Source organism: Anopheles gambiae, chromosome 2 (genome assembly GCF_943734735.2).
Source record: "Anopheles gambiae chromosome 2, idAnoGambNW_F1_1, whole genome shotgun sequence".
In the NCBI taxonomy this organism is placed as follows: Eukaryota; Metazoa; Arthropoda; class Insecta; order Diptera; family Culicidae; genus Anopheles; species Anopheles gambiae.
In genome coordinates this window covers 107,197,025-107,216,046 of record NC_064601.1, presented here as the reverse complement: position 1 = coordinate 107,216,046, position 19,022 = coordinate 107,197,025, and the positions used below count along the sequence as shown (strand labels likewise).

At 48.0% G+C, this 19,022-nt stretch overlaps 1 protein-coding gene across 1 annotated transcript in view; it reads left to right on the top strand.

Moving 5' to 3' along the window:
- The window catches only part of LOC1270274 (protein glass), a 64,236-nt gene that overhangs the window by 41,123 nt on the left and 4,091 nt on the right, over window positions 1-19,022 (top strand). The gene's annotated exons all lie outside the window — the stretch shown is intronic.

Below are 19,022 nucleotides of genomic sequence, written 5' to 3'. Positions count from 1 at the left end.
TGTCCATTAGTGAAAGGGATGCTAAATCAACACACACACACTGCGGAACACTTTCCAACCCTCGCCGAAACCGTTTCCCAATTTAGTTTGCCCCATCGCTCCATTTTTGCTCAATTTAACCACCTGCTGGGGGTTTCTTTCTTTTTTTTTGTTTGCTGTGTCCCTGCCCCATTGCACCAGACGGAAAATGTGCCAGCATGCTCCACCCATCCAATCATTGGTGATCATTGTCCGTGGGTGGGTGGGGAAAGGTGCATTGTTCGTCACTCGATACGATATGATTGTCTGCCACCTGCTGCGGAGATTGAGGCCAACGAGCGTATTTGAGGATGGCCCGGGGAAGGCCGGTACGCGAACCGGCCGCACCAGGCAAGACATGAATGATCGAACGAAATTTGCAACAGGGGAAAAAAAGACAAGCGAACGAGGAACCTGCTAAGCGAAAATAAAAAAATAAAAAAAACCGGCCAGCCCTGCATGATGGCAACTATATTTACCAATGCTTTGGCTCCCGGGTTTTTGTACCCAGCTGGTACCCTCTACTTGCCTTTTTCGACCCCCCCTCGTTCGCGCTTTGCTGTGCTGATTCCAATGCAGTCGCGTTTTTATTTGCGATGGCAAATGGCATAATTGCAATGGCTGCATTATTGATAAATTTCAAATAAAACCCCCCGCTTTTCCGCCCCGTTCGTGCCACTGTGTACAAGCTTGTTTGGCGCTCGGCCAGCGCTGTCTCGAGTGGAAAGTGCAGCGGAAAGGGAGGAACAAAAAAAGCGGCACATGCGGGTCGGAACCGACCGGTGGTGCAGAGAAAATGCACCATTATGTGCACGTGGAGAATGCCGCTGGAGAAGGGTGATGGTAAATGAATCAAAGAGAAAAAAGGGGAAAAAGAGCACACACACACGTGAATACGTGGGTAAACGTTGCTGCAAACTGCAACAGGATGAAGTGAAAATGAAGTGGTTGGAGCAGAAAAAAAGGGAAAAACAAGTGCCGCAGTGTACCGATTTCGAAAACGGCACCGCAGGGAGAGGTTGGTGTGGCCGCGACAGAAAGGGGGAAAGACAAACACAAAACAAGACCAGAAAGCTGAAAGGCAAGAAAAGGGAGGAGTTTTCTTACGCGATCGAACGTGCATGCCGTGTGCCGTGTGTGTGTGTGCCGGAGCAAACCGAGACAGACTGATCGATGCCTTTGTCGATGTAGGGACGAAGGTTGTCCTGGTGGAAACGGTGCCGGGTACGGTGTGTTGCGCAAATGTCAGAACACGACAGCCAGTGAAAGAAAATCGAAGGTAAAATACCTCCCTCCAACCCCCTGCAGGTCTTGCATACGGCAGACTGCACCATTTTCGTGCGAAACATTATTGAGTGTTTGAGAGGAATGGCATCGTGTCCTTCAATTTCCCAATTTCCAAAGCACTATAGCTCCCTGGTGCGCCCATTTTTTGCTGCTACCTTCCCCGTTCCGATTCCATTGCAGACCCGTTCAGACCTTCAAAGGACAATTGGAGGCAGTTTCGGTGCCTTCGGAACGGGGGCGCTTTCCATTGGCGTGTCCTTTTTTTATGAGGTGGCCTTTGCCAAACGGAGCCCGCTGCTCATTATAAATTAAAACGTAAAAGTTTTTAGCAACAGGAACAGGTTGCTCACACACACACACACACACACACACACACACACACACACACACACACACACACACACACACACACACGTGCTCTGTGGTTCTCTCTCGTTCAATGCCATGCATCAATTAGACGAAAGTCAGAAACAGGAAAAGTACGTCAGAAGAGAACAGTTTCTTTCTATTTCGTCGTCGTCGTTGCTTTGGGTCCGATTTTGTGTGTGTGAGTGTGTGTGTGTTTTGTTCGGCACAAGCAACAGTGCATTGCAAGCAAAGAAAAGGCCATTTCGAAGCAGAACAGAACACGACCAGCAGACGGTAGAAGCAACAGAACACAAAAAAAATATAACCAAAGAAACAGAAACCTCACTCACCACTCACAGGAAACATGCAACGGAAAAGCGGACTCACGAAAGCGATTGAAACTGAAGGGGCAAAAGGGGATACAATGCTGAACGGAAAGGGATGAGAAACCCCCTCACCGTTTCCCAAAAACGGAAAACATATATTAAACATAAATTTATCTGTTTTCCGTTGATTAGAGCAGAGCGTTTTTGTTTGAAACCAACTGCAGACGGAAAACAAAAAAGGCAGCCAGGGCCAGGGATTGCCGTGCACGGGATGCATTCGTTGCATGCAACTGACGTTGGAGCTGTACCCGTGCGTCGGTTGGCGCTTTGTTTGGTGAGGGGACTTCGTGTTTTTTCGTGTTTAGGTTTAGGTTATTTGTACTGGTTTTCCTCTTTATGGTTTTGATATATTGCATGTGGTATTGTTTTTTCTTCTGGTGAGTTACCGTCTCCTTGTGGCTTACTGCTGGGTTCAAGTTTCCTGTAAATAATGGTTGATTGGTTTAGAGAATTTACTGCTATTTTAAGAGTTTAATGTTTTGTGTTGATAGTTGCATAATTTGGGAAAAAAATTATGCCATCCAACTGTTTATCCAGTTGCATTGTGGAACATTGCATACACTTTGCATAGATTTAGGCGCCGATCGTTCGAGTCCTTAATTTAATTTATTTTAATTAAAAAAAAGTATAGAATATTTCTCTGTTCTCAAGTAAACCATCAAACTAATCAATTTTGCAAAGTCCAGTTGGAAATGATGCAGCCCTCAAGCTCACCGTCTCCCACTATGAGCTCTTCCACCGAGCAATCACTTTCTTCGATTGACCGAAAATCCTGTCCATCATCGTAACGACTTCATTTTGCTACCCTTGCGACCGTTTTGCGGCATTTGATTCGGATTTTTTTGCTTCTGCTTGACGCTCTGCGGCAAAGCCTACACACATTTAATACCCGCCAATGATTCAGTAACGGCTAACGGAAGGGGAGAAGCGTAAGCGTTCGCATAAGAACAAAACGGAACGGGCAGAACGAACGCAACGGCAGAACAAAACAAAAAAAAAAAACCCCGCAATCAAGTTAATGCGTATCGAGATTACTCATTCACTGTCTTGGCGATTTTTTTTTGTTTTGTTTGTGTGGTATTGCTATTCCTCTCCCAAACACTTTCCGTCGATTTGTGGCTCGGCATCACGAAAAAATATCAGAAACTATTAACGAAAAACCGATACATTTGCAATGGATCGGTTTTCTTCCCACATGCAGGGGTGGCAAGGCCGAATGAATGGGAGAGGGTCCCCTCTCCCCTCTGCCACTACTTTGAAGGCAACAAAAAAGCGGCGAAGAAAGCGGAACCACCGAAAGCAATCAAACGATTTTCCATCATCGCTCATTTGCTAAAACCGTAACAACCGAAGTCACGAAGGCCCCTCTCGCCAAATCTCGCCTCACCGAAAGCCGGCGAGGGAAAGGAGGAAGCACGTGAAGTCAAATAAAACCGTTTGTGGCTATTTTATTTCGTGTGTGCCATACCAAAAAAAAAAAAAAAAATGGGGGAAAATATAAAGACTTAGCAATCGGATTGAAGAAAAGGAAGGAAAATTCTTACCATTTTTTTTCGCTCCATCCATCGACTCAACGAAAGCTTGAGCGTTGTGCGACTAGGCCATAGGGCGCTTTCTCTCCGTTTCGGAAGTGCTTTCTTGGCACGTGTGTGAGTTTTTTTTTGGTTGTACAATGACCTGAAGAATCCCCCCCCCCCTCTATTCCAAAACCGGCACGAGTTCGCCTTCTATTGTTCGGCCATTGTTCACCGTCGGCGGTGAGCAGTCGTCTCGACAGACTGGCTGAAATTTCACTCCAAACCTCCTCGCAAGCTCAGTATCCTTGCCATTTCCCACCTCAAAACCTCGAAACCGTTGTCATGTGGGAAATGGCAACGATGGGAATGGCAAGAGAGAGAGAGGCAGAGAGAGAGAGAATCGAGCGATTTGAGCCTGATTTTCCTTCAAACGCGCGCCTTTGCCCACTAAAACCACGACAAAATACATGTTCGCGAACCAATAATGGCGAAACGAGATTGATTGATTCGTTTTCTTAATGATTTTTTTTTGTTGTGCTCGATCGTTCGTCTTCCTATTACGGCTCATCGTTGTCGTCGCTATCGTCGGTCGGTGGCGGCTTTTTACTTCATCACCGTCAGCCTGCGGAACATGAGCGGCTTCCTGTTGACTTTCGCACAATCACGTGGTTGTGCGCGGCGCGTTTTTGCTCCGATAGAATGGTGAGAGGCGGCCAGAAGCGGAACCGCTCTGGCAACAGTTCGTTTTCGTGGGGAAGGATGTGTTGTTATTGTTGCTGCTTACTGCGTTGTGCCATTGTGCCACCGACCGTATCGGTTACTGTCCATCCGATAACGGGGCCGCCACGCCAGCTCCCTTTCCCTTCCGAGGTTCGATTCTGGCGGGGGCCATTTTCCGGACCGTCTTTTTTTTTCTCCTGGAGATGTCCTGCTTCGGCAGTTGTTAGCCATCTTTGTTGTTCAGCCATCGCGGACCATCAAACAATGGTGTGTGCTGGTGGTGAGTTTTTGTTTCTCCCCGATATCGGCACGGTGCGTTCAGTGACTCGTACTTTATTGTTTCCTTGCATCGTTTCGGCAACAGAGCAGCCACCGGTACCCAATCCGCGCGCACACATAGACAAAGGTCAGATCGATCGGATGCCGCCTCGATGGGGATTGATGACGGAGGGCTTTCGCGTTGCTGAAGGCGAGAAAACCGTCGTTCCGATCCGAAACCAATTGTTTCCTTGTCGAAGGAGATGGGCAATGGGCAAGAGGAGGGAGAAACAGAGGAAAAACAACACGGGAATAAAAGAAAGATAAAGCTTACCAGAGTGGTTGCGTTTGTGGCGAAGCTGGAAACAATAAAAACATAGGCGCCAGCTCAAATCAACAGCGCGTGCGGGAGGGCATGCGGACAGGAGCCACACTTTGCTTTCTCCTCACTCAGCCATGAACGAACGGTGTGTGTGAGAGAGAGAGAGAGACGATGAAAGTGAAAATCGCTTTTACAATAGCCCCAAAACCGACCGAACACGCTGTGAAAGTCATGATGAATTTGTTTTTCACGCGTTCGATGTGTTTTCTTTCTCCTTTGCTCCCATTCATCTCCATTGTGGTGGTTGTTTTTCGAAGCTGCGATGAGCTGTAACGATTCTAAAGTGAGTTTTCGGGAGTTTGCGGTTACATTTAATTTCTCAAGAGCGGTGGAAAGCCACGTGTCCGTCGATTAAGGTCAGTCTCGGTGGTATAAGATTTCCATTTCTGCGACGAGTTGGCAGAAGCAGCACAAACAGAAAGACAATCAGCAGCGATTCGCATCGCATTGCCGATAAGATGCATTTAAAGGGAAAGAGACATCTCGTCAGAGTTGTTGACAAATTAAAGACACTCTGTCATGCTTAGGGCATCACGCGCTAGATGGTTTAAAATACATTTAAAGGTTTTTTTGAAAGACTTTTTAACTCCAGCAAGTACTCGTTCTCTTTTTAAATACGAGCTCCTTACAACGCTTGCCGAAAGTCTCCCTAATCAGAGAGCTGCTAACACTCACTGGAACGATAAAACGAATGGAGGGAGAAAAAAACAGGAAGCAATAGAAACGGGACCAACCCTGAAGAAGAAGAAGAAAAAGCAAAAAACCTCATCATCAAACGATGTCCTCCTTCCGAGAGTCATAAAAGAGCGTATCGTCCCACTTAAAGCCGCCCGATAGTGTGAAACAAAATGAAGATATCATCGAAACGCCGGGAGGCGCCCCGTGTACCGCTTCACCAAATGGTGCCTCTGCGTTAAAGGAAGAAACTGCAAGCGGGAGGAAAAAGGTTCTCTGCCCCTCCCGGAATTACTGACATCGAGTGTGTCATCCTGCCCACCCGGGAGCAGAACCCGGGAAGAAAGATTGCAGCTTTGTTCTGTCTGCCTTCGACCGAGGGATAATTCTCACCGTGGTGGGCTGTCCGACCACCACCAAACAACGGTGGAATCGTTTGCTATTGATTATTCAATGAGGATCAAATTGTCATTGAAAATATCCATTAATTCGACGAAACCGGCCCGGGCTGCTGGGAAGTGCAACACACCGTATCTGGTCTGGTGAACGACCTGTAGCAGCAACAGAGCCCTTGGTCGATGGTTCATCATAATCAGCATCATTACGTGGAGAGCCTACACCGTGGCTCAGTTTCCCCTCAGGATCGGTGCGCTACCGGGCAACAAGAAAAAAAAAAACCTCACAGCGCATTTCCACGGGTGGTTTTGATCTCAAAGAGAAGAACAAAAAAAAAAAAAAAATAGGTGCTCAAGAGAAGCTGTGTGTGTTTGTGGAGGGTTCGTCTCTTCATCCGTTTTTTTTTTGTGCTATTTGCTACGCTCATGCTGTGACCATCCCAGGCAAGCTGTAAGTTGACGCTACTTGTCGACATAGCGGAGGACGTTGTAGCTTTTTTTGTTCGCCCCGTCGTTCAATCTTGCTTGAAGATCGAGCTTCACGTTCACGTCTCTTCACGCAAGAATGCTTGTCTCCTGGTGGCCACGTGATACCACCCGTTGCGGTTTTTAGGACAACGAGGACTATGTGTGTGTGTGTGTGTTTTTTTAAGTCATTCGTTGTCCTACCATTTTTGTTATTTTTTCCTCCCGGTGGTTGTAAGTGCCCCGTTTGAGGAGCGTAGCCGAACGAGCGCGCTGGAAGATGTGGCTTGCGTCCAGCGGACTGAAGTGTTTCTTTGTCTTGTTGCTTACGGCCGCATGGTGGAGGATGGAGTTGAAGGTTTTGCTTTCACCTTCCATCCCAGGACCCAAGCGGCGGTAATCGAGCGGTTGCGGCTAAAGATGTTGTTGGTATCAGTTTACTCTTATCGGGGCAATTCTCTGTTGCCGTTCGTTTAAGGAGCTCGTGCTCGTTTTTGCCTTTGTTTCGTACTTTAAAACACACAGCGCCAACAAGTCTTTAACGAAGACAAACCAGTCAACTGTTGGTGTCCGGCAAAGTTGAATCTTCTCCAAAACCAAGTCCATTTACTGTTTCGTTTTCTCATTTTCGCACCAAACTCCTTCATCTTGGCACAGACGATGGCTCCACAATCAACACCAGCAACGCAATGGGGGAGGGCAATGATCGGAAACATCAATGGCTTTGTCAACGGCCATTCTCTCCCTTCTGTTCCCATACTCATCAGTGCCCGTCCCTCGTTCCGATTTCCATTCCGATTAATGGCCAAATAATACACATTTTCGATGCGTCATAATCGCTTCATCGATAAGGCTTAATGACCGGCCTAACGATGCTGCTCCACCCCTAACGAGCAGCTCGTGGCCATCCTGCTGCAGTTCATTAGCTCTGTATGTGTGTGTGTGTGTGTGTGCGGGGGGTCAGATTTGGTCGCTTCCAAAGCCACACCAAAAACGGCAAAGACACGCGATCGAATGCGGTCGGTGGAGATCTGTGCCAGGAGTTGAAATTGATATCATGACCGTCAAGACTAGGGGGGACGGGGTTTATCCCCACAATGAGTGAAACTTTTACACCCGCTTCCAGCAGCGAACTTACTCACGAAACCCTTGGTGAAGCGTGCGGGGGCAAATGGACTGCAAATCCGCATTTTCTCACCTTTTGGCTTCACCTTCGGCGGCCAGGGATCGGTATCATTAAAACAAACAGCCGTTGGGTGCTTATCCAGCAGCAGTAGTGGAAGTTTTCCCCCTTTTACATTCACCTGTCCAACTCCCTTTTCGGTGGGGCGTGCGTACATGTATTTAATTAAAACCTTTATCGAGCTGACTTTCTGTGAAGGTGGGCCACACTTCCCTCTTCAACTACACCGAACGCTTGGGAACGCTTGGGACGCAGTATGTAGTAAGCGTACGTACGCCGTGTTTACCATTGAGCAGAGCTTCACTTCACAGACGGCGGCGAGATGCTTGCCGTGCCAGCAAGACACGTTCTCTGTGTGTATACAAGTTTATCAGTGTTATTTCAACGAGTCTGCTCCGGTCTGGAGTGTCTGTTGTGTCCAATTATTACCATTATTATTATTATGCACTCGCACGACAATGGACAGCGCCAGAAGAGCGTTGGGCGAGCGTTTTCGCAGGCGAAATTTGATACGTCCCTGCTTAAAGTTTTTCCTCCACCAACCCACCAACCCGGAAAAGTATGTTCTTTGGTCGCAAAATCTCAGCCAACCTACACAATATCCACTTTGCGCTGCCAATCGCGTCAGTCTAGCTTTAAGCTTTAAGAGCTAGCACTAAGAGGGCCGCTGGATGGGCTGGGCTCAGCGGAAGTACGTTCGAAGTGCACGTCAGTTGTGCAACCAACATCAACAGCCAACAGATGACGATGATGAAGACGGTGCTGGGGGTGGTGATGAAAAGACACCTCCCCCACCATTCCTTGAAAGTGCCAGCTGCAGCTTTCACAGCGGCAGAGAGTTTTTGGTGCCTTTAAAATAACGTCCCTACGCCATTGTTCGAAATGGTGCAGCACTAGTTGCATTGCGCTCGATAGCTTGCACCACCACCACCAGCAGCAGCAGCTGCCAAAGTTCTTCCGGTCTTTTAGTAATTTTCCTTTCTCCCCACGCTTTGTCACAGTCTTAAAATCTTCTTCAGAACTTTCAGCACTGTGTGGACTGTGTGTAGTGCCTTTCCCTCATGCTTTGCAAGATTGCAAAAGATGGCTCGATATAAGAAACGGGAAGCGCTATTTTGGCACCGAGATTGTGCCACTCGAGCTAGAGAGTCGCCTTTCTTCCTGACAACTCCCACCAGCAGCTCGCTGAGCTGCTTGCTCGTGAACTTTGGGCCTTTCCGCTCCGCTATATTTGGTTTTAGAACGAGGACTCGCTTTCCAGCGCTGCCTTCCACACCACCCGGACGGATAATGATGCTGGTGATGCTCCCAGCAGTCGGGAAGCAGTGCCACAGGACGCTGATCGGATAGGACGGGAGGAGCGTTGAGAATTCACTTCCGGGTGGCTGGTTCTCACCCACACTCAGACGACTCCTTCACTGGGAAGCTTTTTCGGATCGATCGAGAATCGTGAACCAAAACAGGGCAGCGCTGGCATCCGCAGCCACACGGAGGCAATAATTCTTCTGCAGTCTTCGGTACTACACCGAGTCTTCTTTGGCAAATCGTCATCATCATCATCATCAACAACACGAGTGGAGGAGAGTGGCGGCGGGGTGTTCTTTAGGATGAGTTTCGCCCTTAGTGAATCCTTTTTTCCCTTCCCCTTGGTGTGCTGGGTGGGAGAGCCCGTTTGAAGAATTTATGGGACGGCGTCTTCCTCGGCACCATCCTCTGGCCGGGCGGGAAAAGATGTGCTGATCTGATCTATTGGATTACTTGAAAAAGTCCTCGTTATCCGGAGGGGGAAGGGAGGGGTTGGGAATGGAACTATGGGTGGGGTTTCAAAGCCGGGTTGGAAAGGAAAGAAGAAGGAACGTACTTGATCCGATCCAAAAAGCCGTGCTGTGATGGAATTTCGTACACATAGTATAAATTTAGGCGCAAGATTGCGATTGCTGGGTAAAGCCGGCTTTAAAGCATCAAAACCAGCCCGAAAACATCGCTCGTTTATCGTAAAGCGAGTAACACAATGCTAAAAGAGAATGATCAGCACAAAAAATCAATTCCATTAAAGAAAAAAGCAACAAATATCAACGTTTCACCGCACTGTGTACAGGTGATGCAGCGAATGGTAGGTGATTGGAAAAAGAAACCATAAACGCTCTAATTGACACACAATGAGCGATTAGTTTGGAGATTAAATTTAGGCAAAATCGGTTTTCCATTGCACAGGCAAATTGTCAATCAACGAGCGAGGAAGTCTAACTAACAGCCCACTTACTTCACGTGGAAATGGGGAAAATTTACGTTTTATGTGCTGCATTTTTTTCCCTTTCGCCCTTTTTTCGCTATCGGTGCAAATAAATGCACCGATGTACCTGTGCGGAATGTTTCCCCCGCCATTCACAGCATATTTGTGTGTAGTTTGCACATCATGTGTGTGTGTGTTTTTTTTTTCTTTCTCTTTGGTAACAATCAACGATGCAAAAAACGCACCATTAGCGTACAGCGTTTTGCGCGTCACATTTATTGAAACACGCGTCGCTGGGGCGAGTTTTTGTTGCGTCTGTCGTTCCGTTGCTGTGACAAAATCCATTTGCAGCACGGTTTTATGCACGATGTGGTGAGGGTTTTTTGTTTTCGTTTTGCTGTCCTTTTCGGTTTTAGTTTCTAGCTTGATTATCCATTCCTGCTCAAAGGCTAGAACAGGTGCTGATGAGTAAAAAATCCCAAGTGTTGTATACGAAAAAAGGCCTTTTATTCGTTGTCTCGTTTACTTACACACACTGTATTGCACAGCAGTTGTGCAAAAAAAAAACAAGAGCTAAATTAGTGTTAACGTGCAGTAAACAAGTAAAGCAAAAACTAAAATGGCAAATGAATAAATTCAAATGGCAAAATAAAGAAAACCAACGACCAACAAGCACAGTAATGCGTGTTGTCCATTGTCTGCTGCCAGCTTCATCGAGGGAATTTGCTTCCTCCCAAGCTCTCCCATCTCCAGCCATGTACGTATTAATCCATTTGCTCTGTCCATCGTCAGTTTGTCAGTCGGGCAAAAGTGGGCCCGGCCCGACCCAGGCACAGCCTGCCCGTGGCCGCAGCGTGCCATTTCGCGCCGTTACGCGCTGTTCTGCTGCAATGCCATTTACGATTACATTATAATAATCATAATAACGATTATTATTATTACTACAACTATTACTGTGCACTGGTCGCACACGGCACCACCCCCCCCCCCCCCTTCATGTCGACCGCCATCCTATGGGGTTGGTTTGTTGGTTGTTGGCGCGAACCGTCATCGTGGCCGTTGCTGAGGAAATAAAATAACAAATGATTTTTTCTCGTTTCTCGCTTGCGTGCGCCGTTCCACGCTGCCACTGCTGAATCATTCGCGAACGCGGAACGAGAGCTGGACACGCTGGAGTTTCGAGTTGGAGTTTCTGTTTGTTTTTTTTTTTTATATACACTTTTTTATTATTTTATTACATTCCATCAGCTTTTTCCTGGTGCGGCGGCACAGTGAAAACCCGTTCCCATGTGGTTTGTTTCTTTGGTACCGATTCCATTTTTTTGTGCCTTTTTGGTCAGAAAAGTACTCACATGAGTGAACGCGAACGCTTCATTCACTCCAATTTTTAATGTGTTCATTTTCGACGCTGACCGGGGTCGATGGTGCGATGGAAAAAGAGAGGAAATACAAAACACACTTTCACACACACACACACACACACACACACACACACACACACACACACACAAAGCGCACACCCGACGGTACGTAATGAAAATTCAGCATCAAGTGGCCACCGCGGTTTTGGTGCAGTTTGCTGCCATATTTTAGCGCCACATGTGGAAAAAGGGGGGTAACGCGTTCACATCCTTTTTTTTAACGCAACATTGGACATTCACAAAGCAAAGGGACCCTTCTTACATCCCGTCCAGGCGACGTCAGGTTTTAACGATCCTTGTTTTATTTTTGCTCTCTTCCGTTCCACACCCTCCAGCTCCAAATTGGCACGCCCTTATGGCGTCTGAGGCGTACCGTGTGTGTGTTTGCTTTAATTTCAATTTTCAACCTTTCGGCGGTCGCAGAACGCAAATTTGAAGAACGGCGAACGACCAATTTTATTGGTGGTTTTGCGTTTTGCTCTCTCGAAATGCTTCCACATAAAGAAAAAAAGCCCCGCTGCAAGGTATGCAACCTTTCTGTGGGTTTTTGTTTTTATTTCTCCACTCCCCGGTGAGCCGAGATTACCAAGATAATGATGATGAAATGAGCGAAATAAGGCACTGCTCATCATGCATATTGATGCCATTGTCGATTTTGCCATCAGCGCGCGGGCAAACGGCCTGCGCCTGCAAGGTAGGCTAGCCCGCATGACTTGCTGTCGAAATTTTAGCCAGTCAGGTGAAAATGTTCACCTTCTTCCACCCAGCAAACAGGTACGTGCAATGCAATGGAGAACGAACGAAACGGGGACGAACAGCTTCACCGTTCCGACCGAGTCTCCTGCGCTGTGTTGTAACGGCCCCCCGACCGTACTGACGCACCTCGTCATATTTAAATTGCTTTATTATCCCGTCCTATAAACATGAAGCTTTTACGATGCCTTTTCTGCTTTGCCGCACGCTTCCTATTTTTCTCGCTTTACTGAATACACACATACACACATACACACACAAACGTGAGGCTTGCTTTCCCTGCTAAGCTTATCGTACTTTCGCAACAGTAATGATTTTCCACCGCAACGCTCCGAGCCGGATAATGGATGGATGGACCGGTGTGGCGGTAGAAGCTTTTTATTTTTGACTTCCTAACAATATCTCTCTCCGTCAGTATGTGTGTATGTGTGTTTGTGTGTTTTACAAGCCACATGTTTTCGTTTTTTTTTGTACCATGATGAGCCAAATTATGAGCAGCGAGATATTTTAGTACGTAATTTTGTATTCAAACCTTCAAGTGCCTTCAAGACGGTGGCGAAAGCGGACGAAAGTTATAAATACCGGATCGTTTCACCATAATGCAAAGAACAGTTTCAAGTGGTAAAAGCGAGCGAACGAGGCCTTAAGCCGGCCCCGTGCTGCACGAGGTGCAAATAATTCATGAACCGGGGAGCTGGGGCTTGAGGCAAATGAAAAGTGCTTCCTTAGCGCGAAATCCACTGCAAAAAGCGCCAAGCTTGTTGTCTTCCTGCGGACACCTTTGCCTCGGTGGTTACGTTATTGTTAGGCAAATCAGGCTCCCCCAAAAGGCTACCTAAATAGACGACAGAAAAGAAAATGGAGCTCCATTCACAGCCACAGGTTGGCACCGGCACCGGTGCTGCGGCGCGATAAAGTTACATGAATAAGGGATGAAAATTCGATTTCTACCCCTTGTCCGCGGGGGGTGAAGCCAGGTATCCATCGATGCTGAAAGGGAGCTTGGGGAGAGGACAGAAAAAAAGAAACTTCTACCCTAACCTGTAGACAACCTGTCGACAGGTTCTCGTTTTGCACCTCGTTCTCGTTCTGTATGATGCGTGCCGGGCAGCACGAGATCGCTTCCTGGTGGCCCAAAGGTGACCGAAGGGTTCAGGTGCCGGTATGGGACGAGCCCGGCAGGCCACCATTTCGAACGACGCTCGGCTCATTTTCTTCGCACAGCACACCTTATAGCTTATGCTGCCCGTCAAACACTGGGCGTCCCCAGTCCCCCCTCTCCCGCGCGAGCGCGTACATAAATAATCAGAGCACGTGCCCGGCTGGCTGAGCGGCTCGTTTGCGAAGGAAAGTAATAAAAATCTGCCCCACCTTTGGCTGTGTGAGCGACACAGGAAGCAGTAGCAGCGTGGGCAGCGTGCAAATGTCGATCACGTCCACCCGGCGGATGGGGGATCTGGGGGAAGAGCAGAACACTCAATGGAGCGAATAAAATAAACAACATAAATAACGAACTTTCTATCGTCCATGTCGCGCAACGTCTTCGCGTCGACATCGTAATCGTCTCCGGGTGAGCGGTGGGAGAGTCGTTTTGCAAAAAAAAACCAACCCCTGCCCTTCGCACTTTGCGTGGCCAAAGCATTTGTGACCATATTGCCCGCGGCTCCCTCGGAGTCTGTCACGAATTGCACGCTTATGAAAATACTCCAAAAACAGTTTTTTTTGTATCTGTGTGTGTGTGTGTTTGCTTTGCAAAAAATCGAACACATTTGTGACCAACGATTTATGCTACGATTTGCTTCATTTCTTTCCTCATAAGCAACTCCCTATTCGCTCAACTGTTGCGCTGTGCAAGGGCTTCAAACTCATAACCGTGTGGACTTTCTTTGTTCCCCGGGAAGAAAATTCGCTTGCTCGATCGTTACGATAGCAATTTTTTGGCTTTTGGGCAGAGGTGGAACGGTTGACGCTTGCTGGGATTTGACTGAACTGCAGGCATGCTTTGCGCAATCAAAAATCGATTGCGACGCGCCAGATGGTGATGGTGGCAAGCACGTGTGTGTCACCGATGCGCCCAAAGTTGGCATTATTTATGGTTGCTAGCTGTGGAGCGAGGAGTTTTAAAGTCATTGCACTTTTCGCAGTACTTGTTGGGTAGATTTTTGACACCGTTTTACAAAGCGTTCATATATCGAAATCATCAAGAAATAGTGTTTCTTCATGATTTCTGATGTTGACACACACCCAGTTTAATCCTACACTTTACTTTAAGAATTTGTCAATGTTGGTTAACTTCTTCATCTCTGCCTTTTTACTGCACTGCAGCGTTACATCAACCCAATCTATTGAACTAAGATTAAGTAAGTCCAACCTAACGTGCGAGTCTGACGCTACGCTTCTTTAAGTTTGATGTGCATCAGCATCAACTTCTCCTTCCTACGTCACCAAACCTCCTCTCTGTCACACCACACAGGGGAAAAGTTTTCGCTAGAAACCCCCGGCCAGAAGATGACACTACGTGGCCCGTACCGTCACACCAACTCACCCCCAGAAACCCGGAACAAAAGCCGGCACACTTTACGAAAACACACACCCTGCGTGGTCGGGAGTGGCGAGGGAGAAGGGGATAGTTGCGGCACTGTCTCTTGTTGCTTCGGACGGTTGTTGCTGCCGCGTTGCCAACTTCTTATCATACTCACTCGCACACACACACACACACACACACACACACACACACACACACACTTTCTGCACACTCCCGAACGGTCGAGGAATTCCCGTGGTGTGGTTTTTGCGGTGAAACTTTTCGCCTTTCCCCGCGATCCTGCCGGAGAACACACTAACGCTTCATCGGTTGTTAGTTCGGTAGCGCCGCGCACTTGCCGCGTAAGGAAGCGCCAACCACATAAAGCAGCGCGCAGCCAGGCAACGCAGCCAAGGTGAGTCTTCCGGCGACGAACGCGAACGGTGAATCCACTTTGCGCACAGTGGCATCATAATTTATAAATTAATGTAAATAATGAATGGCACAACTGTCCCGCGCACGTAGCCCCGGGGAGTGGGGAGTTAAAGGGGGGGTGTGGACCCCCAACCGCTTCGCTCGCAAGGAAGGAAGATATTTGTCCCACCTGTCCTGGAGTGAAGTGCGCTCCGAAAGCAAAACAGGGAAACGGGAATGATGGTACCAAGTGGTACCGAGCGGGTGGGAAATCATTTGTGACGGTGGTAAAACTTTGACAGTAAATGAGGAGTCGTTCCATTTCTCCCCCGGAAGGAAGGATGTAGCCCTTGACTTTGGTATTAATGATGGTGAAATTACTGTTATGTTTATTGAAAATTATGACAAGTTTTATCTCGGCTCCCCGGGGGTGGAGTCTCGGCCTGCAGTGTCGCAACAGGGACGGGATGCGGGTAATCCACCGAAAATCGGACGTTGAACGTTGTTCGTTATTTTCTGTCCATCATCCATCCATCCATCCAACCGTCGATCTATTCGTGTTTGAGAGTTTTTCTTTGGCTCTCTCTCTCTCTTCATTTCGTTACTCATGCACCTCACAAATCGATGGCTTTGCAGCACGAAAGGCCCACCACCGCACGCCGCAGGTTTGCGGTAACTATCTGCGCAAACATTATGCAAATTTCTCCATCATCGCCGCCGCACTCTCACAACAAGCACACTCACACCCCAGAGCCAGTGGTAGCGGTGGAGGTAGAGCAAGGGGAGGGCAGAAATCAGTTCCCGTTGCCTACGATATTCATCATTACTTATGGCGGATTATGAAGTCATAAATTACTGTAAATAAACGTCATTATAACAGCGCACTCGGTTGTGGGCGTTCGTTTCTTTTTCCTTCTTTTTCTCACTTTTGTTCGCTCTCTCTCTCGCTCTCTCGCTTTCTCTCTCACTCTCCCCTTAATTTCAGTGCCGTGTTGGTTTTGGTTGTGTGGCAGTTTCGACGAAAGCTTTCCATAAATATCGGTTGTTTTTTTGCCCCAAAACACTCACACTCGCCTCGTCTGTCCTGTGTGTTGGAGCTACCTTCACACGCAAAGCTCCAAAAGTACCCTCACAAGGATATTAAATTATGACCCTATGGTGGAATGAATGAAAAGAGAGAGATAGAGAGAGCGAGAAAGAGAGAGTTTTTTTGGTTTCCTTTTGACTGTTCCGTTTGCCATCGCGCCAAAGCCAACGTTGTTTACTTTATGCCCTACCCAGGAGCTATGCTAACCTGCCCAGTGGAACATATTTATCACTTCGGACTGTCGGTGACTGTGGGACGCACGGGCCGCAGTCACCTAGACAACATGGGCAACGTCTTTATTATGGCGATAAAGATGTAAGCAAAACTATGCAGGAGGAAATAAAATTAGCTTCGAAGTTTGGAGAATACTTGCCGGAGGGTCTTTGGATAATGGCCGCGAATTCCGAAGTGGATTATCTACAATGGCGGGAGTTGTAGACTGGCCCCGGAATGTATTACACTTAATTGACGGAATAATCGTACTAAGAAACATTAGGAAGTGTTAAAAAGCAATTTCAGAGGGACTGAACTCATGACTACTCTATTATTATATCTCAACTTACTTCTAGTGTGTATATTCTTGGTAGGAGTTTAATTAAAAATTAAGTCCACTAAGCACTCGCAAGCTTGCACCACATAAGCTCTTGTGTGTCCTCTGTCCACAGTCATATCAGTGCCCTCCACTCGCACTAAAACCTGCAGTGCCAACATTCCCATTCGAGTGCTCTCATTCGCCTGCAGTGGAAAACCCCCGTTTCGCTTTTGTTACGGGCAGTCCGTCTCGTTCGGCAATGGCGAACAAATCAAACGCGCCCGTTGCTTATTCAGTGCATGTTTTGCTGTCATCATGCAGCATCATCTTCGTCGGCGCAGTTTATCATTGAAGCTTCTCTGCGCCCGTCTCCTTCACCAAAAGCGGGCCAGATTGTTGCTTCAGGTCCGTAATCCTTTCGAAATTAAGTTTTTCGAGTGCGGCGTGTGCAGTGAAGCCGATTCGTCTTATCCGCAACAAGGCCAGCACCAAGACCCAAAATGTTGGATGATGTATCTATTTCGTGCTGTGTCCCATCCTCCCCCTCCGCTCAAACCTAAACGGCGAGAATGGAATAGTGCTGACTGGCGCTGCATGATTGAGGGTAAGGTAGAGAACACTGCAACGCCACTCTTTGCTCACACTTACATTTGCCGAGTCGGACGCCACTCGTGTTGCTGCTGCTGGTGCTGCTGCACACACTTGAACTTTCGCGTCAAAAATTGCTGCAGTTTTGAGCGCAGTCTTTTAGGGTTTTTTTGTTTTGTTTTGGCTTCAAGTGACCCGAACATCACAACCGCAGAAACGTGAAGCGCGATTAAAATATTCGAACACAGATTTTATAAACACCAACACGCCGTGCTTCGGCTGAGGGCCAACAATTTTGCCCCCCCAAAAAAAAAAAAAACCTTACCACTCCTCCGTCCACAGAGCGTGTGCCACGTTTCGTCAGTTCCCGGTCGCCACACACACACACACACACACACAAACACACAGAGAAACCTCCGGCAAGTGCTGGAAAGTGCTGCAATGCGGTAGAAAATCCAAACCCATCCATCGGCTCGTTTCGATGTGCAAAAAAGGAGCGTACCGGAACCCATCCGTTTCGAACCACTTTCTTTCGCAAAACGCAAAGTCTGGCCCTCTCTCTCTCCTTCTCTCGTTTCCTTTCCACGCTCTCGCACCATGGGCTGTGGCATGGCATGGCTGGTTTGATGACGTGACATGCCCTCCCCCGAGATGCCGAAAAATGAATATAAATGTGGTACGGGGACGAGCAGACGAGCGCCAAAACCAGGGATTGGAGGTTTGGGTTTGGGAAAAGTGGATGGGAAAAAATAACGAATGCCCGTACCAGTGTACCTTCCCCTGCCTCTATGTAGGAGGCTTCTACTGTTGCTGCAATCCAACCAAAAAACCCCAAGTCCTTCGGATTGACATTTTGGAGCGGCATGGCCTGGACGACCACGTGGCTACGACCTCGGCTCAACAGCGTGAGCAGTGAGATCACCGGAGATTGCCGCCGTCACCGCCTCCTACCTTTCGGGGAAAAACTAAAACTAGCCACTCTCCGCGCCCGTTGGCGCCAGCCAGCGATTGGAAAATGAAGTTTTCCATTCACCCGTGTAGCGGGGCAAAAGCTTCGGAAATTTGCAATTTCGTGACCGAGAATGCATGAAACCAGACCCCGACGATCGCACCCGGAGCAAAGCAAAGTAGCTTGAGCAACAATTTTCTCATTTTCCACTCCAAAACAACACAGCAGAAGAAGAAAAAAAAGGCAAATAATAGACAAGAAGGATTCCACGGTCCAACGGCACGCAAGCGACGACCGCATCGAAGAGTCAACGCAGTTCCATCATCGACAGAGCAACGGTGGGGAGGAGGTAGTGGGGTAGAACGTTTTATTCTTGCGGTCAGACGAAGCCAAAACCAAAACGAATCAAATGTCAGTGAAATGGCGAAATGGAAATGGGTGAACGGGTGGGTATGGAGCACACATACACAGAGAGTTTTCTTCGCCTGAAAGGATCTGCCTGACGACCACGTATGAATGGGGAATCGTCCAGTGTGTCGTGAGCGGTGGGTTGTTGTTTGGCGTCTGTGGAAAACATCTTCAGCCGCTCATTGCGTGTTCCGAATGCTGTTCTTCGGTTGAAGATGCCCCTCCAAAAAAAAAAACTGGGGAGTAAAAACGGGTCGTGGTGCGGCACTGCAGTAAACGGTGCAACGTGACCAGTGGAGCGTGTGTGTGTGTACAGTGGTAAGAGCAACACATATAGCTCATCGTGTTGATTTTGGGACGGAGTGGAACGACTCAGCAAAGGCAGCAGACCGTTGCAGAATGCTTGCAGCCTGGTCTGTGCACTCGGATGGAATTGGATTGTTTTTCGTCTGGGTGCAGAAATCCCTGCCCCATCTAGA